The following is a 19,479-nucleotide window of genomic DNA, read 5'->3' on the forward strand; positions in this document are numbered from 1 at the left end:
GGGAACAGGGGAGTTCAGGTCGCTGATGGGAACAGGGGAGTTCAGGTCGCTGATGGGAACAGGGGAGTTCAGGTCGCTGATGGGAACAGGGGAGTTCAGGTCGCTGATGGGAACAGGGGAGTTCAGGTCGCTGATGGGAACAGGTGAGTTCAGGTCGCTGATGGGAACAGGGGAGTTCAGGTCGCTGATGGGAACAGGGGAGTTCAGGTCGCTGATGGGAACAGGGGAGTTCAGGTCGCTGATGGGAACAGGGGAGTTCAGGTCGCTGATGGGAACAGGGGAGTTCAGGTCGCTGATGGGAACAGGGGAGTTCAGGTCGCTGATGGGAACAGGGGAGTTCAGGTCGCTGATGGGAACAGGGGAGTTCAGGTCGCTGATGGGAACAGGGGAGTTCAGGTCGCTGATGGGAACAGGGGAGTTCAGGTCGCTGATGGGAACAGGGGAGTTCAGGTCGCTGATGGGAACAGGGGAGTTCAGGTCGCTGATGGGAACGGGGGAGTTCAGGTCGCTGATGGGAACGGGTGAGTTCAGGTCGCTGATGGGAACGGGGGAGTTCAGGTCGCTGATGGGAACGGGGGAGTTCAGGTCGCTGATGGGAACGGGGGAGTTCAGGTCGCTGATGGGAACGGGGGAGTTCAGGTCGCTGATGGGAACGGGGGAGTTCAGGTCGCTGATGGGAACGGGGGAGTTCAGGTCGCTGATGGGAACGGGGGAGTTCAGGTCGCTGATGGGAACGGGGGAGTTCAGGTCGCTGATGGGAACGGGGGAGTTCAGGTCGCTGATGGGAACGGGGGAGTTCAGGTCGCTGATGGGAACAGGGGAGTTCAGGTCGCTGATGGGAACGGGGGAGTTCAGGTCGCTGATGGGAACGGGGGAGTTCAGGTCGCTGATGGGAACAGGGGAGTTCAGGTCGCTGATGGGAACAGGGGAGTTCAGGTCGCTGATGGGAACAGGGGAGTTCAGGTCGCTGATGGGAACGGGGGAGTTCAGGTCGCTGATGGGAACAGGGGAGTTCAGGTCGCTGATGGGAACAGGTGAGTTCAGGTCGCTGATGGGAACAGGGGAGTTCAGGTCGCTGATGGGAACGGGGGAGTTCAGGTCGCTGATGGGAACAGGGGAGTTCAGGTCGCTGATGGGAACAGGGGAGTTCAGGTCGCTGATGGGAACAGGGGAGTTCAGGTCGCTGATGGGAACGGGGGAGTTCAGGTCGCTGATGGGAACAGGGGAGTTCAGGTCGCTGATGGGAACAGGGGAGTTCAGGTCGCTGATGGGAACGGGGGAGTTCAGGTCGCTGATGGGAACAGGGGAGTTCAGGTCGCTGATGGGAACAGGGGAGTTCAGGTCGCTGATGGGAACAGGGGAGTTCAGGTCGCTGATGGGAACAGGGGAGTTCAGGTCGCTGATGGGAACAGGGGAGTTCAGGTCGCTGATGGGAACAGGGGAGTTCAGGTCGCTGATGGGAACAGGGGAGTTCAGGTCGCTGATGGGAACAGGTGAGTTCAGGTCGCTGATGGGAACAGGGGAGTTCAGGTCGCTGATGGGAACAGGGGAGTTCAGGTCGCTGATGGGAACAGGGGAGTTCAGGTCGCTGATGGGAACAGGGGAGTTCAGGTCGCTGATGGGAACAGGGGAGTTCAGGTCGCTGATGGGAACAGGGGAGTTCAGGTCGCTGATGGGAACAGGGGAGTTCAGGTCGCTGATGGGAACAGGGGAGTTCAGGTCGCTGATGGGAACAGGTGAGTTCAGGTCGCTGATGGGAACAGGTGAGTTCAGGTCGCTGATGGGAACAGGGGAGTTCAGGTCGCTGATGGGAACAGGGGAGTTCAGGTCGCTGATGGGAACAGGGGAGTTCAGGTCGCTGATGGGAACAGGGGAGTTCAGGTCGCTGATGGGAACAGGGGAGTTCAGGTCGCTGATGGGAACAGGGGAGTTCAGGTCGCTGATGGGAACAGGTGAGTTCAGGTCGCTGATGGGAACAGGGGAGTTCAGGTCGCTGATGGGAACAGGGGAGTTCAGGTCGCTGATGGGAACGGGGGAGTTCAGGTCGCTGATGGGAACGGGGGAGTTCAGGTCGCTGATGGGAACGGGGGAGTTCAGGTCGCTGATGGGAACGGGGGAGTTCAGGTCGCTGATGGGAACGGGGGAGTTCAGGTCGCTGATGGGAACGGGGGAGTTCAGGTCGCTGATGGGAACAGGGGAGTTCAGGTCGCTGATGGGAACAGGGGAGTTCAGGTCGCTGATGGGAACAGGGGAGTTCAGGTCGCTGATGGGAACAGGGGAGTTCAGGTCGCTGATGGGAACGGGGGAGTTCAGGTCGCTGATGGGAACAGGGGAGTTCAGGTCGCTGATGGGAACGGGGGAGTTCAGGTCGCTGATGGGAACGGGGGAGTTCAGGTCGCTGATGGGAACAGGGGAGTTCAGGTCGCTGATGGGAACGGGGGAGTTCAGGTCGCTGATGGGAACGGGGGAGTTCAGGTCGCTGATGGGAACAGGGGAGTTCAGGTCGCTGATGGGAACAGGGGAGTTCAGGTCGCTGATGGGAACGGGGGAGTTCAGGTCGCTGATGGGAACGGGGGAGTTCAGGTCGCTGATGGGAACGGGGGAGTTCAGGTCGCTGATGGGAACGGGGGAGTTCAGGTCGCTGATGGGAACAGGGGAGTTCAGGTCGCTGATGGGAACAGGGGAGTTCAGGTCGCTGATGGGAACAGGGGAGTTCAGGTCGCTGATGGGAACAGGGGAGTTCAGGTCGCTGATGGGAACAGGGGAGTTCAGGTCGCTGATGGGAACAGGGGAGTTCAGGTCGCTGATGGGAACAGGGGAGTTCAGGTCGCTGATGGGAACAGGGGAGTTCAGGTCGCTGATGGGAACAGGGGAGTTCAGGTCGCTGATGGGAACAGGGGAGTTCAGGTCGCTGATGGGAACAGGGGAGTTCAGGTCGCTGATGGGAACAGGGGAGTTCAGGTCGCTGATGGGAACAGGGGAGTTCAGGTCGCTGATGGGAACAGGGGAGTTCAGGTCGCTGATGGGAACAGGGGAGTTCAGGTCGCTGATGGGAACAGGGGAGTTCAGGTCGCTGATGGGAACAGGGGAGTTCAGGTCGCTGATGGGAACAGGGGAGTTCAGGTCGCTGATGGGAACAGGGGAGTTCAGGTCGCTGATGGGAACAGGTGAGTTCAGGTCGCTGATGGGAACAGGGGAGTTCAGGTCGCTGATGGGAACAGGGGAGTTCAGGTCGCTGATGGGAACAGGGGAGTTCAGGTCGCTGATGGGAACAGGGGAGTTCAGGTCGCTGATGGCAACAGGTGCGGAAGCCCCAGAAGTCGCATTTTGATCTTGAACTTCTGAGTCTCCAGAGCTGTAAGAAATGAACTTCTGTTGTTCATAGCCATCTAGTCTACGGCACTCTGTTATGGAAGTCCGGGTTGCCTGAGAGGAGGGTAAGGGGCACCAGCAGCAGGCTAACCAGATGAGCGTGACACCTGCCCCCAAGCCGTGCGAGGGACGCGCAGCTCCAACCTCATCCGCTTTAGTCCTTCCAAAGAGGCAACTGACATGGAGTTACAGCGTGAAGATTAGAACTGAAGGAGGCAGAAAGACCTCGGATGTTAGGAAGTGTCAACATGCCTACATTTGTGAAGTTTACTACCTTCGAAATTTTCAGTGGTTTTGAAATATTTTATAATAATCAGTAAAATAATGATAATAAACTATGGAAATAATATCGCCTGCCATCAAAAGAAAAAAAGGCAGTACAAATGATGAATCCTCTTGCTATCCTTTTGATGTGGTCCACTCAGCCTCCTAAAAGAAAATACCTTCAATTGGATAGTTTAGACACAAGTTTACTGCTCACAGGTGGAAAAGTTGACAAGTCCAAGATTGAGGCTCCAGCAGATGAAGTTGGCGAGGTCTCTCTGCTTCCTAGGTGGTGTTTTCTTGTTTTGTCCTCACACAGTAGAGGGCAAAGGGTGGACACACTTCCCCAGGAGTCTTTCATAAGGGCAGGAATCCCATTCATGAGGGCACCACCCCCCATGACCTGGTCACCTTCTGAAGTTCCTGTCTCTTAATACCAACATATTAGGGATTAGATTTCAGCATATGAATTATGAAAACAAAAAGCCAGACATTCACACCATTACATTCTTCCACTCAGAAACTTTCCTTCAAACATGCGAAATACATAAATTTCCTCCCAATCAGCCTCAACTTACTAATTTGTTCCATAACCAACTTTAAAGCCTCATCTGAGTCTCAACCAAATCACACGTTTGTGAAATTCAAGATATGGTTCATACTTAGGCAGACTTCTCCTCATCTGTCAGACGAGTCCTGTGTTTCCAGAAGATGATCCGTAAACAAGCATAGGATGAATGTTTCTATTCCAGAGGATGAAACTGGAAAGTAGAGAACAGTAGCTGGGCCCAAATAAGTTCAAAGCCAACAGAGAAAACAATATGTATCTTTAAGTCTTGAGAATACTCTTCTTTGACTGAACATCTCACCTTCCAGACAACTGGGCTGTAGAATCAGCCCCATAAAATATTTTCTCTTGTTCTCTTGTACAAAACTGAACAAGTGGGTATTTGGGGGCAACTTCACTTTTAATTCACTGTAAAACTTTACAAACTATAGTCCCTTGTTAATTAATAAGGTAAACAATAGCAAAAGCAATGGTAGACGTGTAAGGAAGGTAACCCTTAAAAGTTAGTCATTGCACTGAACAAGAAACGGTGAGGCTGGCCTTCAGAAAGAAGTGTTACCAAGAAGTGGTGAGGAATTCAGAATATTATCAAAGACGTAGGCAAAGCTTGGATGCTCAATCCGGATTAAATGTAACCCACCTAAAATATTTAACTGAAATCTTACATTAGAGAAATAGTACAAGTGATAATTCTGCACTTTCATGAATTCTCACCAATGTGACTAATACCCAGATAAAGAGACAGAAGATCGGCAGCACCCAGGATGCCCCTTCCCAGTGATGACTAAAGGAAGAATTCAGAATGGAAAAGAAGAGTTGGGGGTGGGACACAATTATTAGAGGGACTTTAGCTAACAAATGTCACCAGTGTCACCTGGTTCTTTGTAACCTCAATGAATCTGCACCAATAAAAAAAGGACTGGAAAAAGGGGTATGATGATGATATCTTTAGTACAAGAGAAAAAGACAAAAAAGACAAAAAAGGGAGAAGAAAAGGAGAGAAAGATGGAAGGAAAGGGGAAGGAGTGGAGGGAGAGAGGAGACCCAAGTGCATCCACAAGGTTTAAGAGCAATGAAGGAAGAAGCTTCATACAGGGGAAGAAAAACACATGAAGTCACATTTAGAGTAACCTTTTAGTGTACATCTGATTTCAACTCCAGGAGAATGAAACTCAAGGGAGATTATTTATGTTTCACAGTCTCCTGGAACTAACAATGAACTACCCCTCCTTCACTAAGGGATGTCAAATAAAGAATAATGAACTTGCTGGAAACTAAAACTAACAACATTTCCTTTCCGCTCTGAAGAAGGGTTGATCCACAGGGCTTTATGGCAGGAAGATCAACAGACTTTCCAGAAGGATCTCCATGAACAAATATTGCTATGATGTACTTTACAATTCTGTAAACTCATCTGCAGGCATGAACTGCAAAGCATTTAAAATAAGTCTCTAAATGTTTCAGGATGTTAGATTCAACAATCCAGGCGGCGTCTGTCACTCAGCGGGTAGGGCACCAGCCCCATATACCGAGGGTGGTGGGTTCAAACCCAGCCCCAGCCAAACTGCAACAAAAAATAGCCGGGCATTGTGGTGGGCGTCTGCAGTCCCAGCTGCTCAGGAGGCTGAGGCAAGAGAATCTCCTAAGCCCAGGGGTTGGAGGTTGCTGTGAGCTGTGATGCCACAGTACTCTAGCAAGGGTGATAAAGTGAGACTGTGTGAAGAAGAAGAAGAAGAAGGAGAAGAAGGAGAAGGAGAAGGAGAAGAAAAAGAGAAAGAAAGAAAGAAAGAAAGAAAGGAAGGAAGGAAGGAAGGAAGGAAGGAAGGAAGGAAGGAAGGAAGGAAGGAAGGAAGGAAGGAAGGAAGGAAGGAAGGAAGGAAGGAAGGAAGGAAGGAAGGAAGGAAGGAAGGAAGGAAAGGAAAGAAAGAAAGGAAAGAAAGAAAGGAAAGAAAGAAAGGAAAGAAAGAAAGGAAAGAAAGGAAGGAAGAAAGGAAGGAAGAAAGAAAGGAAGAAAGAAAGAAAGAAAGAAAGAAAGAAAGAAAGAAAGAAAGAAAGAAAGAAAGAAAGAAAGAAAGAAAGAAAGAAAGAAAGAAAGAAAGAAAGAAAGAAAGAAAGAAAGAAAGAAAGAAAGAAAGAAAGAAAGAAAGAAAGAAAGAAAAGATTCAACAATCAAAACAATCGCTACGCTTCCACAGTCTGTCCCCCTCTGCCTTCTCTAACTCCTGGTAGCACATTCTGGAGCTGCCTGACACTCAATATGTTTCTGTATCAGATTTTCCCTAATACTTCTAAAACCTTTGCTGGTTCAAACATAGACGTGCATTCTTCAATGCCAGCAGACATCTTTTAATTCAAGTGTACTTCAAAAATACTGAATTATCACAGCTCCTTTATAGTTCATCAAGGCAACTGCGATTTAAAAAACAGATCATACAGAATTCAGGTTTTCAGGATGAATAATCCAGCAGAATGTTCTTATCTACACAGGAGATAACCTTGAAGTAAACTAGACATATATCCTGACAAATTGTTCTCAACTGAGAAAATGTCATTGGTTCACTGATTTGGAATCAATTCTCTATGGGATGATGCTACATAAATTGTGAATATCTGCACATCTGCTTAATAAACTGGGAAGGAAAACTTCGCTCTTTTTATTTCTGATTTGGGAATCATTCAAAAGTTTTATTAAAAACTAGTAATTTTAACTCTTTAATTTCATGCCGCTTTCTATGAAGCTAAAATTTAACTTTATGTATCTTTCAACTAATACTTTTTTTTTTTTTGTAGAGACAGAGTCTCACTTTATGGCCCTTGGTAGAGTGCCGTGGCCTCACACAGCTCACAGCAACCTCCAACTCCTGGGCTTAAGTGATTCTCTTGCCTCAGCCTCCCGAGTAGCTGGGACTACAGGCGCCCGCCACAACGCCCTCAACTAATACTTTTAAACGTGAGAATCACTTTCAAAAATCCATATCACACATATTGTTAGTCCGTACAGTAGTTCATTATTTTTAGGAATTGCTCACGTGTATCATTTTACTACAATTTGCCTTATTGTGCCTCCCAGATATTGTGGTTTTTTTAATGCCATAGCTGCCACAGTTCATGATCTCTCTGATGAATCTGGGCAAAGTCAACTGAAATTTTTTTAGAAAAGATTCAGTACTTTCATTGCTATTCAGAACATTTGCACTTCTTAGGAGGAGTACAGCCATAATGGGAGTTTGGAAGAAGATGGTTTCAGTTCTTATGGATAACTTTGACGGGTTCAAGAATTGAGTGGCGAAAGTAACTGCAGATGTGATCGTAGCAGGATGTGGCGTGAGAACTAGAATTAGGAGTGGACTTTAAAGATGTGACTTCATTGCTACAATTTCCTAATAAATCTTGAACGCACAAGGAGGAGCTTCTTACAGATGAGCAGAGAGTGGTGTCTTGAAATGCAATTGATTCTCGGTGAAGATGATGAGAAAACTGTTGAAATGACAACAAAGAATTTATAATATTTTGTAAGCTTGGATGACAAAGCTGTGGCAGGGTTTGACAGGATTGACGCCAAATCTTAAAATGCTATCAACCATCATTCTGTGTTACAGACAAAGGAAACGTCCATCGCTGCAGTAGATTTCACTGTTGTCTTAGGTTAAGAAATTGCCACGGTCGGGCGGCGCCTGTGGCTCAGTGAGTAGGGCGCCGGTCCCATATGCCGGAGGTGGCGGGTTCAAACCCAGCCCCGGCCAAAAAAACCACACACACACACAAAAAAAAAGAAATTGCCACGGCCACCACAGCCGTCAGCAGCCACTGCCCTCACCAGTTAACAGCCATTAACATCAACCCTCCATAAGCAAAAACAAAAACTAAATGAATGCTCAGATGATCAATGGAATTTTTTAGAAATTATTTTTTAATTAATGCAGGTATATTTTCATACCTAATGCTACTGAACAGAGTACAGTACAATGTTGCTGTAGCTTTTATATGCACCAGGAAACAAAAAAATTGTGTGACTTGCCTTAATGTGATATTTGCTTCACTGTGTCCTGTAGAAGCAAATCTTCAGGGAACACCTGTATGTAATAAAATTTCCTAAGGATTAATTCCGTGACCATTCATTACACCCGGTTATTGTGAATAAAATAATATTGCTTTTATTTTCCTGATTGATCTTTATTAACAATAAACAAATTGTATGCTATAAGTTTCCCATAAATGCATGGTTCTTTTCTTTCTTTTTTTTTGGGGGGGGGACAGATTCTTACTTTGTCACCCTCAGTAGAGTTCTGTGGTGTCACAGCTTACAGCAACCTTAAACTCTTGGGCTTAAGTGATTCTTTTGCCTCAGCCTCCCGAGTAGCTGGGACTATAGGCACCCACCATGATGCCTGGCTATTTTTAGAGATGGCGTTTTGCTCTTGCTTAGGCGGGTCTCAAACCTGTGAGGTCTGGCGATCCACCTGCCTCGGCCTTCAAGAATGCTGGGATCACAGGCATGATCCCTCTGGCTGCACCTGGCCCATTTTCTTTTCAATATATATTTTTAAAATGATGCACTGGGAACAACATGTATCTTGATAATTTGACAATACTTTTACTTCTAATTACTGCTAAGTTGTTTCTACTGTATTACAAGGTATTGGTTTGTGACATTTTGAAAAAGAAAACGTGTCCTTCATGACAGATTGTTTGAGGAGCACATGTATGTTCTATTGCAGACTTTGGTTTTGAAGCAAGTTTAAAGATTCCCATCTTTTGGTGCTGAACTTTCTTTCCCTTTACATATTAGTATACACAAGGATTTCCAAGTTCTCTCAACTTCTATCCCATTGGCTCTGAGAATTCTTTGAATCATTAAATGCCCTAAAAATCTCCTAGATACAGTGAGACGTTTATTATGCCGAGATGAGCCATCACAAAATGGTTACAAAATGTGCACATTGGGCCTTAGCTTCCAGAGGGTTCCCAGTCCTTTGGTCTCGACTCACCTTGCTCCCCAAAGATGAACATCTCATTTTTCCTTTTCCAAGAACTTGAATTTCCACGAATGTTTCTTCTTTGTCATAACTTCCTCAAAGAGATATTTGCCCAGTTTCTTCCACTCGAAAAATTCTCTTTAAGAACATAATGTGTATCTTTTGACTAGGGCAGTAGTCAAGATTTGGGGTTTGTCTTGAATACAGGGTTCAAATCCAACTGTGTGGGACAAAAAAAAAATAAAAGAGAGAAGGCGTATGTGGTTAATTGAAATAAAATGAAATGAGAAAAGCACACAGATAAAAACTCTGATACATCTTACTACCAACTTCCCACACATTTTTAAGGATTACTGCTACAAAACTATCCACCCACCTATTAGAGAATTTGACCTTGACTGAGGAAGAATTAACTTGTGAAGGCAGAGCCCAGTCACTAGGTGGTAGATCCTGTCACCAACTCAGTCTTTCCAGCTCCTTGTAGTGGACTCATGGTATTTTCATGGAATCACAGTAGAATTCTTTTCACTCATACCACAAAAATAGAGTATCTAAATAGTTAACGTTTTCATACCTTTTATTATTATTATTATTATTATTTTTTTTTTGAGACAGAGTCTCACTTTGTCACCCCTGGTAGAGTTGCTGTGGCGTCACAGCTCACAGCAACCTCCAACACCTGGGCTTAGGCAATTCCTTTGTCTCAGCCTCCCGAGTAGCTGGGACTACAGGTGCCCGCCACAAGGCCTGGCTATTTTTTTGTTGCAGTTTGGCTGGGGCTGGGTTTGAACCCCGACCCTCAGTATATGGGGTGGGCGCCATGCCCCCTAAGCCACAGGGGTACCGCTCATCATACCATTTATTCTTTTTTGTATTTGGCAACAAACTGGATGGCTGGAAGTTGTAAAATGACATATTCAAAATTGAAAATAATGTACTTTAATTATTAAGATGAAGACTAAATCTTGGAAAATCTCCTAAATCAGTGAAATCTACAAATAAATAAAAATGTTATGTGGCCTATTTAGATAAAAAAAAGTGCAGACTTTAGACTTAAAAATAATATTAGTCTGTTAGTGACACTCATTTAAAGACATGAATGAATGTAGAGCATTTGAAAAATAAGATTCAGGACTAGAACACTGAGATAACACTGTAAACATTTGCTTTTCTAGTATTTTTAAAAGAAAGTGAATATAAAAACAACGCAATTTAAAATAGCTGCCGGTTTTTCCCCTATTTTCCACATTTACTTTTTTTTCTTCTTTGCAGCAAGAACTGTATTGGAGGGAAGAGTAAATTTTCATTCCGTGACTTAACCATGGCTGAATGCAAATGACTCCAAACGGTGTTTATCTTTTTAATCTAAATAGCATTAGGGAGGGGAGCAAAATGAACAGAAGTTCAATCCTGACTTCTGAGTCTGAGAATGGAAATACTTATCAAAAAATATAGTGAAACTGTGTGATCCTCGGAATGGAAATAAAGGGACGATATGTGTGATTTATTAACTAGGTTTATCCTACGAAGTGTAGTGATCAAATCGCTGCATCAGACAGAAGTAGATGGATTCCTTCACTTATTTAATTACAACCTGTAAACTGTCCTAATTCTGTGTTGTTGTATTTTATTTTAATGACAAAAGTTCATACTCCAGAGGAAGAGAAATGAAAAAGGAGCATACTCTATTTTTTTACAAATGATTTAAAAATTCCAATTTGGACCCCAAAATTTTGCTTATAAAAATCTGATTCCAATAAGGAACTATTAAATTGTTTCTAAGGGCGTGTCCATTCTCAACAACATGACAAATAAACAGCGATAATGCAACATGATATTTAGGGTTAGGCATACATACAGATTAAGCACTACCACTCAGCCTGTGCTATGTGTTCTAATCGCCACTGCGGGTGGGGGGTGGTATCGCGCAATGAGCCTGTCCAGCTCTTGACCGCCCTAAACTCCATGTGGGCAGAACGTCCATCTGGTTCCAGAGCTGCCCAGCAAGAGGGGTTCAGACACAGAGTGAAGCAATTAATGAGGATTTAACCCCAGTTTCTCATATGTGAAATGAGAAACTTAAATTAACCAGGTTTAGATATTAAAAGTGAGATATGGATTTTTTTTTTTTTTCTTTTTGGCCAAACAAATGTGGCGAATACATTATACCACACCTGCTGAAATTCACGATGCCTGTGTTCAGGTCTCACAGAAAAATCTAGAAACAAACAGGCAAAACCCCTTCCTGACTCTGTTTAAAACAGCAGTTCCAATATTTGAATCTAAACCTGTCTTCCTTACAAATGCAATCTATGGAATCTCACGGGTTGTCCCTCCCCTACGTTAATCTGAAATTAAAAAAAAAAAAGCAACTTTCCTCCCTTGGCAACTCTCACAGTTCCCACAGACATTCCTATTAATTTCCCAGTGAGTATTTCCACAAAAGACACATAGATTCTCTAGGTTTCTAAGACAAATTTAAACTTGAACACAACTTGCGAACTCTACTTCAGGCCATCAAGGTCAGGGTCAAATGTGACATGTCACCTTGACAGTGTGTGTCTGGGGATGGCATAGTGAGATTGGGGCTTTACATTTGTGGCCTCCACTTCCAATCCCACAACCAGGCTAATAAAGGAATATTTTATGAAACGCTCTATTAGCGCGCTTCAAATCTGTCAGGGTCATTAAAACCAAGAAAAGACTGAGACACAGTTAAGAAGAATCTTACTTTTGAGTCATAAGGATTGAATGCTATTTCAGATCCTGGATGGCATCTTCACACAGAAAAATAATATCAGGTAAAAGCTAAAAAAGCCTGAACAAATCATGAACTTCAGTAAGTAACAATGCACGTATCAACACTGGTCCATTAATTGTAACAAACGTACTTTGCTAACATAAGAAGTAAATAATACGTGAAAATTGATGTGGGTAATATTCCGTAAATCTAAAGCTATTCTAAAATCATTTTTTAAAGCAATTTCGTAGTCCAATGATAAATTATATATATATGCTTATTAATTTCATTCATTAAAACAAATGAATACATATTGCTTTGAATTACATTCATGGAAATGTAATTTAGTAGTTATTCCTGTTATGGTTTGAAAATTTGTCACCCACAGATTCGTATATTAGAACCTAAGTCTGAACACAGTGGTATTAAGAGGTGGGGTATTTTGAGTGGTTAAGGTATGAGGGCTCTGGCCTTCTGGATGTGATCTGTACTCTTATGAAAGAGGTCACAGGGTGTACCTGGTCCCTTTTTTTCCTTCCACCCTTTCTGCCAGGTGAGAATCTTAAGAGATGCCATCTGGGTAGGGGTGAACTAGCCTCTACCAGTTGCCAGATCTGCTGATGCCTTAATTTTGGAATTCTCTGCCTCCAGATCTAAAAGAAATCAATTGTTATTGCTTACAAATATATCAGCCTAAGGTATTTTTTGTAACAGCCCAAAGATAATTTCTTATTCAGATTATTTAAATATTTATTAAAATTAAAATTTATGTAGGTTTACCTGTTATTTGTAATATTCCGCCATATATTTTGTGTCAATGTGCAAGTATATAAATCAAAAAATGCCAGATGAGATTGTATATGGGAGATTATCAAAATATACTTTATTCTCAAACTATCTGCATGGGGTAGGGAGAGCACACAGAACAATGATTGTATTCAATGCAGTGAATTTTAATTGACATCCACTATGTACCTATGTCCCACAGATTGTGCTAAGCCTCATGGATACCCCAGAGAAAATAATGCAATATTTACTCAAGGTGCTTACAGTTTAATAGATAAAAATGTAAGAAGGAATTACACCACAGTGCCATTCTATGATGGCTGGGATCCATCAGGGTCATCATGGGAAGACATCCCCTCCAACTAAACCAGTCTCAAAGGAGTCAAGGAAAAAAAAACGGAAGAAAAATACACTGAAATGCAAAAATTACATAGGAATTATGCACGCTGACTGAAATGATCCAGGCAAAGAAAATAACAATACACCGTCCTAGCAAGGAAAGAAGGGCTGACTCAGGAACTATTAAGATTTCAGTAAATCTAGAACACAGAATATAGAAGAAAAACGGTGAGGAAAGGTGAATTTGGAGAAAAGATATTTTAACACTTCTTGAAGGATCTGGATTTTACCCTCAGGGCAATAAACGGCAACTAAAGAATTTTATCTTTCTTATTTTTATTTTTATTTTTTTTAGAGTCTTATTTTGTTACCCTCAGTAGAGTGCTATGGAGTCACAGCTCACAGCAACCTCCAACTCCTGGGCTTAGGTGATTCTCTTGTCTCAGCCTCCCGAGTAGCTGGGACCACAGGTGCCGGCCACAACGCCTGGATCAGGAATTTTATCTTTCTTTTGATTTCCTTCCTTTGTTCTTCTTCCTTTCCTTTCCTTTCTTTTCCTTTCCGTTTCTTTCCTTCCCTTCTTTCTTTCTGTTTCTCTCTCTCCCTCCCTCCCTCCCTTCCTTCTCTCTCTTTTCTTCTTTCTTTTTCTTCAACTATCAAAGAGTTTTCATTGAGGAAGTGACATCAGCAAGTTGCCTTAAAAATCTGACTTTATTGTGGGAAATAAAAGCCGGGAGCTGGTCTTAAGGACAGTTTAGATTGACTGAATTAATCATGGACTGAGCTGAAGGAACAGCTAGCCACGAGATTGAAATGGGAAACATATATTTAAAACTTACTGAGTTATATGACATTTTCAATGTTTTATCTTCACAGTGGGTATAAAAGCTGAATATGAACATAATTTGCAAAACCTTTATTTCAGAGGTCTTTGATTATCAGGCTTAATCTAAACACCTTCTTCGTCGCTCACAGCCACTCCATCAACACCTGTTTTCTTTCTCTTCTCTAAACCAAGTCCAGACATTAGTATGTCCATTAGTTCCTCCCTTCTGTTTGAACAGCACCTGGCCTCTGAGTTTTGCATGGCTGCCTGCAGCTCACAATGGTCATTTCACGTTAGATGCCATGTTCTCAGAGAGACCTTTCTCTGGGGGCTTTTCTCTGACCCTCAGCTCAGACGCTAGCCCAGATCTTTGATCTGTGTCTTTGGAGGAATTATATGTCAATGAACGTTTTACTTAAAGTGAATGTGAGTTGCGTGAGGAGTAACATTTTCTACATCACAGGTTCTAGGAGGTTCTCCAGAAAAATTTGCTGAGGGAAGGATGAATTGACGCAAGAGGTTCAGCTGGCAAAAGGAGAGGTAAAGATCACTCAGATGTGGCTTTTGCAACTGTTTGAATAGCGTTTAGCAGCTCAAATAATAAATAAGGATGAGTGAGTTTCTGGGAGAGGACAGATAAAACCTCAGAGTGATGTCTGTTTGTGATCAGAGATTTGTCTGGTTCACACACACAGACAGAAGATTTTGACAGGGGCTATGTTTGAATAAAAGAATAAAATATTTCTTTATCAAAACTCAAGCTTGATTGCATTTGTCTATCAGGAAAGTTTCAAATCATTAAGGAAGAGAAAGCACCTATTTGGCCAGATTGAGATTTGAATTTGCATCCCGAAAGCCACAAAATGGTCAAAATAGGAAAAACACAAAACCAAAAACAGCCTCAGAATCTTTCCAGGCAATGTCATCAGAAGTCTAATTTCTAATTCCTCAATCTTTCCTCTTTTATGTCTTGGAAACTGAATGTGTTAGTCTGCCCATAATCTCGCACGTTCCCCATAATCTCACAAGTTCTTTCCTACCACGTGACTTTCTATGGAAGATAAGCTACCCACTTTTGACAAGGAACTCCAGTGAGCGTTTCCTAGCATAGCTCCTTTTTTTGCTAAAGGAACTCCTGTGGTGATAAATGTTTTCTATAAAGTGTCCCAAGATGACATACCGTGTGAAGACCAGCAGAATGAGGACGGAGGCTGAGAAGTGGCAATTGATACAGCATTTTTGATTATATTACTTGTACATTAACCATAAGACTTGCCTTTAGATTTAGCATAATATGCATAGCATACCTACATACCGTTACCAAATGTAACATAAGGCCCTGTGATATTTATAGAGATATATACACACAAATGTATATACACATACGTTTAGGTATAAATGAGGCATCCTATGATTTCACATTAGTTCTGAAACGTACTCAAAGCATTAGGTGGTATTAGCCTTATATTAGAAATTACAGAGACTAAAATTTAGCAATTTGGGTGTTTAGGCCCCCAAGGGGAGGAGGACAGGAAGAGGACTGAGCGATACGGTAGATGTGGGGGGAAGTGAGTTTGCAATTGGTAGTTGGGCCCCTGTGTGCATGTAGCTATCAAATTATTTTACAAAAGCTTCAAACTTTATTTTACACAAAAAACCTACTTGCATTTGAATTTCCAGAATTTAGTAGCTCTTTGAATAGAAAGAAAGCCAGAAATTCTTGGGGCGGCACCTGTGGCTCAAAGGGGTAGGGTGCCGGCCCCATATGCCAGAGGTGGTGGGTTCAAACCCAGCCCCAGCCAAAAACTGAAAAAAAAAAAAAAACAACAGAAATTCTCTATGTTGGGAGGCCTTACTCAGCCACATATTAATTCTTTCTCTCTCCTGACCCCAAGATAAAGACACCTCGGCACTGCCCGACCGGGTCACCTTTCCCTGGGAGTAAATGTGGCCTGAACGTGTCTGCTGCAGCCTCCCTCTCTGGGCACTGCCAATTACACCTTCCCTCCAAAAAGGAAAACACACAAATTAGCATTACAGATCAGTGTTCCTCCCTGATTAAGACTCTGGGTCCCATCAAGAGCTGATTTATATAGAAGTTTCTACTTTCATATTGTGTGCATTAGGCAATTAATGAAACTTTTCTAAGCACTGATTTTTTATCATCCCCAAACTAAGGAGAGTAGTAACACATTCCTTGTAATGTGGCTGTAGACATGTGAATTAATTAATATAAATGTATACATTATACATGTGCTGACACATTCTGGCATTTTATATATATGTACAAATGTATAATATATGTACGATTAATATAAATGCGTATATATTATATATCATGCTAACACATTCTGGTATTTGCTTTAGAAGTTTAAAATACTTCATCTGTTTGTATGTTAAAATCCTTCAGCTCCCTCCAGAGCTCTGTCTAGTCCCTTTCAGTAATAGCATGTGGTAAGGTTCGAAATTGATACCTGTCTAGCTCAGTAATGGAACACCTTGGTGAAAGGGCACGGAGAGGGATTCAGCTCTCCTAACAAGCATGAGAGCTCACGAATGAGAGCAGTGGTGAACTGGCAGTCTCTACACCTGTGCTGTTGAGAGGCCCGAGATCAGCCTTATGTGAGGCTGGAGGAGCAGGCAGTCAGGAGCATGTGCATTCTATCACGGACCCGCTTACTCTGACTCTGTCTCCTCTCCTGCCTGGGGAACACCAGCACGGCGTCTCTCTGCTGAAGATTACCAAGCTCTGCTAAAGACTAAGATCTATCTATTCTAAGACTGCTTTACTCTCTCTCTCTCTCCTGCTGAAGTAGATAGCCCTCAGGCCCCTAAGAGAAATGATTCCTGAGCAAGGTAGCTTAGTGGTCCACGTCCGGAACCTAGTTAAGCCGGGCCCAAGACCTGGCCAGTCCTGGGCCCTGACAAGTGGTGTCAGCTGTGGGATGTGAGACCATACTGTTGGAGTACAATGACAGCTGGAAGGAAACACAAGTCATTTGAATAAGATTCAGTTTCATTAACACTGGGTGGTAATTAAAACAAATCACACAGAGGCAAGGTCAGTATAACATGTGCCCTGAGGGATGCTGAGGTCCAACCCAAATCTTGCCTATCATTTAGGATTTTTCTCTATCCAAATATAAAGTTATTATTGTATAGAACGAAGTGTTGGAAATGCTATGTAAATAGGGCGATTCAACTTTGAATTGTCTTTCTGTTTTATTGTTTTGTCAATTAAGAGCCTGAGAGTCTTTGAAGAAATCCCCGCTGACAAGTCGTTTTGACACAGAGCTGCCAGGCAGCTTCTGTCCCAGTAAGAAGTGACGCTAAAATTAAACTATCACTTCCTCATGAAGATGGCACATTTCATGAAGAAGGTGCATTTCCTTATAATTAGTATGCATACTTTGATGGACCAGACATTTGCAACACTCTTTCAAATAAAAAGTCTAATTAACTACAAATTAATATTTATAAGGCAATCTAGTACCTGAATTTGACTTTATGTATAGAAAGATGATTTTCAAAAAGAAAAACAATAAACTAGGGTTGTCAGTCTTTGGGGGGAGGGGAGGGGAAAGGGTAGTTTAAATTAAGATCTGAGCTGTTCTTTCTTTCCTAGTTTGAAGTACTTTATTTTCAGCTTTTAAATTTTTATTTAGGAAACGCTGCTTGGGACAACACAGATTTTTCTGTGTACACCGATGGTTGTATTTGCTCATCCTTCCAGCCTTAGCTAAAAAGCATGGTCCAGAGTGAGCTGCTGAATAGATTCCATGAGTAAAGGGAAGATGTGTTTGAATTTTCTCCTGCTTTTAAATAGATATAATACAGGGCTGGACAGGGGACCCCGATTTTACATAAGCCCAGCGGGGTCTCTTCTGAAAGGAAAGCATGGCCTTTTGGGGAATGGAGGAATGGTATCTGTTCATTTGTTAATATGTCATAACACTGAGGAGCTGTCGCCCGTCTACCAAGTCCTGAAATATAATTCTCAATACCTTGTACCCCTAGACAAAAGACACACGGGGAGATGGCCCACTTGGGTCTTCCTCTCTGCCAGAAGCTCTGGTGCTTTTTTATTCCTTCTGTATTTCTTTCTGTCTAATCAATCCTATCTCGCCACTGATCTGTGGTCTGTGAGTTCATTCTTGGAATCCCTGAGACCAAGGACCTACTGCAGAAAGAAATTCTAATGATAGATAGATAGATATAGGTAATAAGAAACATCAATTACAAAGCCCTTCCAAAGGCTGCTGAGCCCCTAACCACGGCACAGTAAAACCTGCAGAACAGGATATTGGCATAATAGTTTTAATGATTCTGGAGCAGAGAATGATTTACACGCTGTTCCTTTCTTCGTTGTTTTGCACGGTTATGCAATATTGCAATTTCAAAGCATATTTTCAGTGTCAACATGGCCCGGTGTCACCTATGTAGTATGGAAATCCATGTCCCTACTGTGGGCCCCCAGAAACGCCCCACTCCTTCCAAAGCAGCATTAGAAACAGCCACACAATTCACCACGGTGGGTCTGTTGATGCTGTTGCTTGTTTATTGTCTTCTCTGCTAAACTCAAAGCACCTTAAAAGATAATTTCCTAAACTGATATTTTCCAAGCTCACAGTGTGTGCTAAACAAATATTTATTAAATAAATCAATGAATAAATTTGAAGACCCTCAAGGTTTACTGAGATGTTGCTTTGTTCCAAATTGTGCTGTGTCTGGCAGAAAAGAGTGTACATAGAAAAGAAAGAAGAAAGATGAAGTGATTTTAGATACTATTTTTTTTTTTTTTTTTGGCCAGGGCCGGGTTTGAGCCCACCACCTCTGGTATATGGGGCTGGCACCCTACTCCTTTGAGCCACAGGTGCCACCTCGATACTATTTTTGTCTTTAAGGTATTCTAGAGTCTACAGCATAAAAACATGTCTGTCATCTTGGACAAAAGGCATGGTGGAAAGAGTGCGCTTTAAAATCACATACGGGTGAAACAATTCTTTTTTTTTTTTTGTAGAGACAGAGTCTCACTTTATGGCCCTCGGTAGAGTGCCGTGGCCTCACACAGCTCACAGCAACCTCCAACTCCTGGGCTTAAGCAATTCTCTTGCCTCAGCCTCCCGAGTAGCTGGGACTACAGGCGCCTGCCACAACGCCCAGCTATTTTTTGGTTGCAGTTTGGCCGGGGCTGGGTTTGAACCCACCACCCTCGGTATATGGGGCCAGCGCCTTACCGACTGAGCCACAGGCGCCGCCCAACAATTCTTAAATGTCTCTTGACCTGTTGTCTTTTAAGTTAAAAAAATGATTTTTTTGTTTTTGTTTCTGTATTAAATCATAACTGTGTATATTAATGCATTTATGGGGTATAATGTGCCGATTTGATGTGCAATGTGGGATGTTTACACCTAACCGATCAACATAACTCTCTCCTTATTTGCTTATTTGTTGTGGCAAAATCATTCATACTCTATTCATAATAGTTTGGAAATGTATCATTGCTTTCTGCACATTAGGTTGGATCCCCCCAAAACCCTCCCTCCTCCTTTTCTCCCTCCCGCCTTCCCCTCCCCTCCCTTTCCTCTTCCCCCCTTCTTTCTGGACT

Source organism: Nycticebus coucang, chromosome 10 (assembly GCF_027406575.1).
Source record: "Nycticebus coucang isolate mNycCou1 chromosome 10, mNycCou1.pri, whole genome shotgun sequence".
NCBI classification, from domain to species: domain Eukaryota; kingdom Metazoa; phylum Chordata; class Mammalia; order Primates; family Lorisidae; genus Nycticebus; species Nycticebus coucang.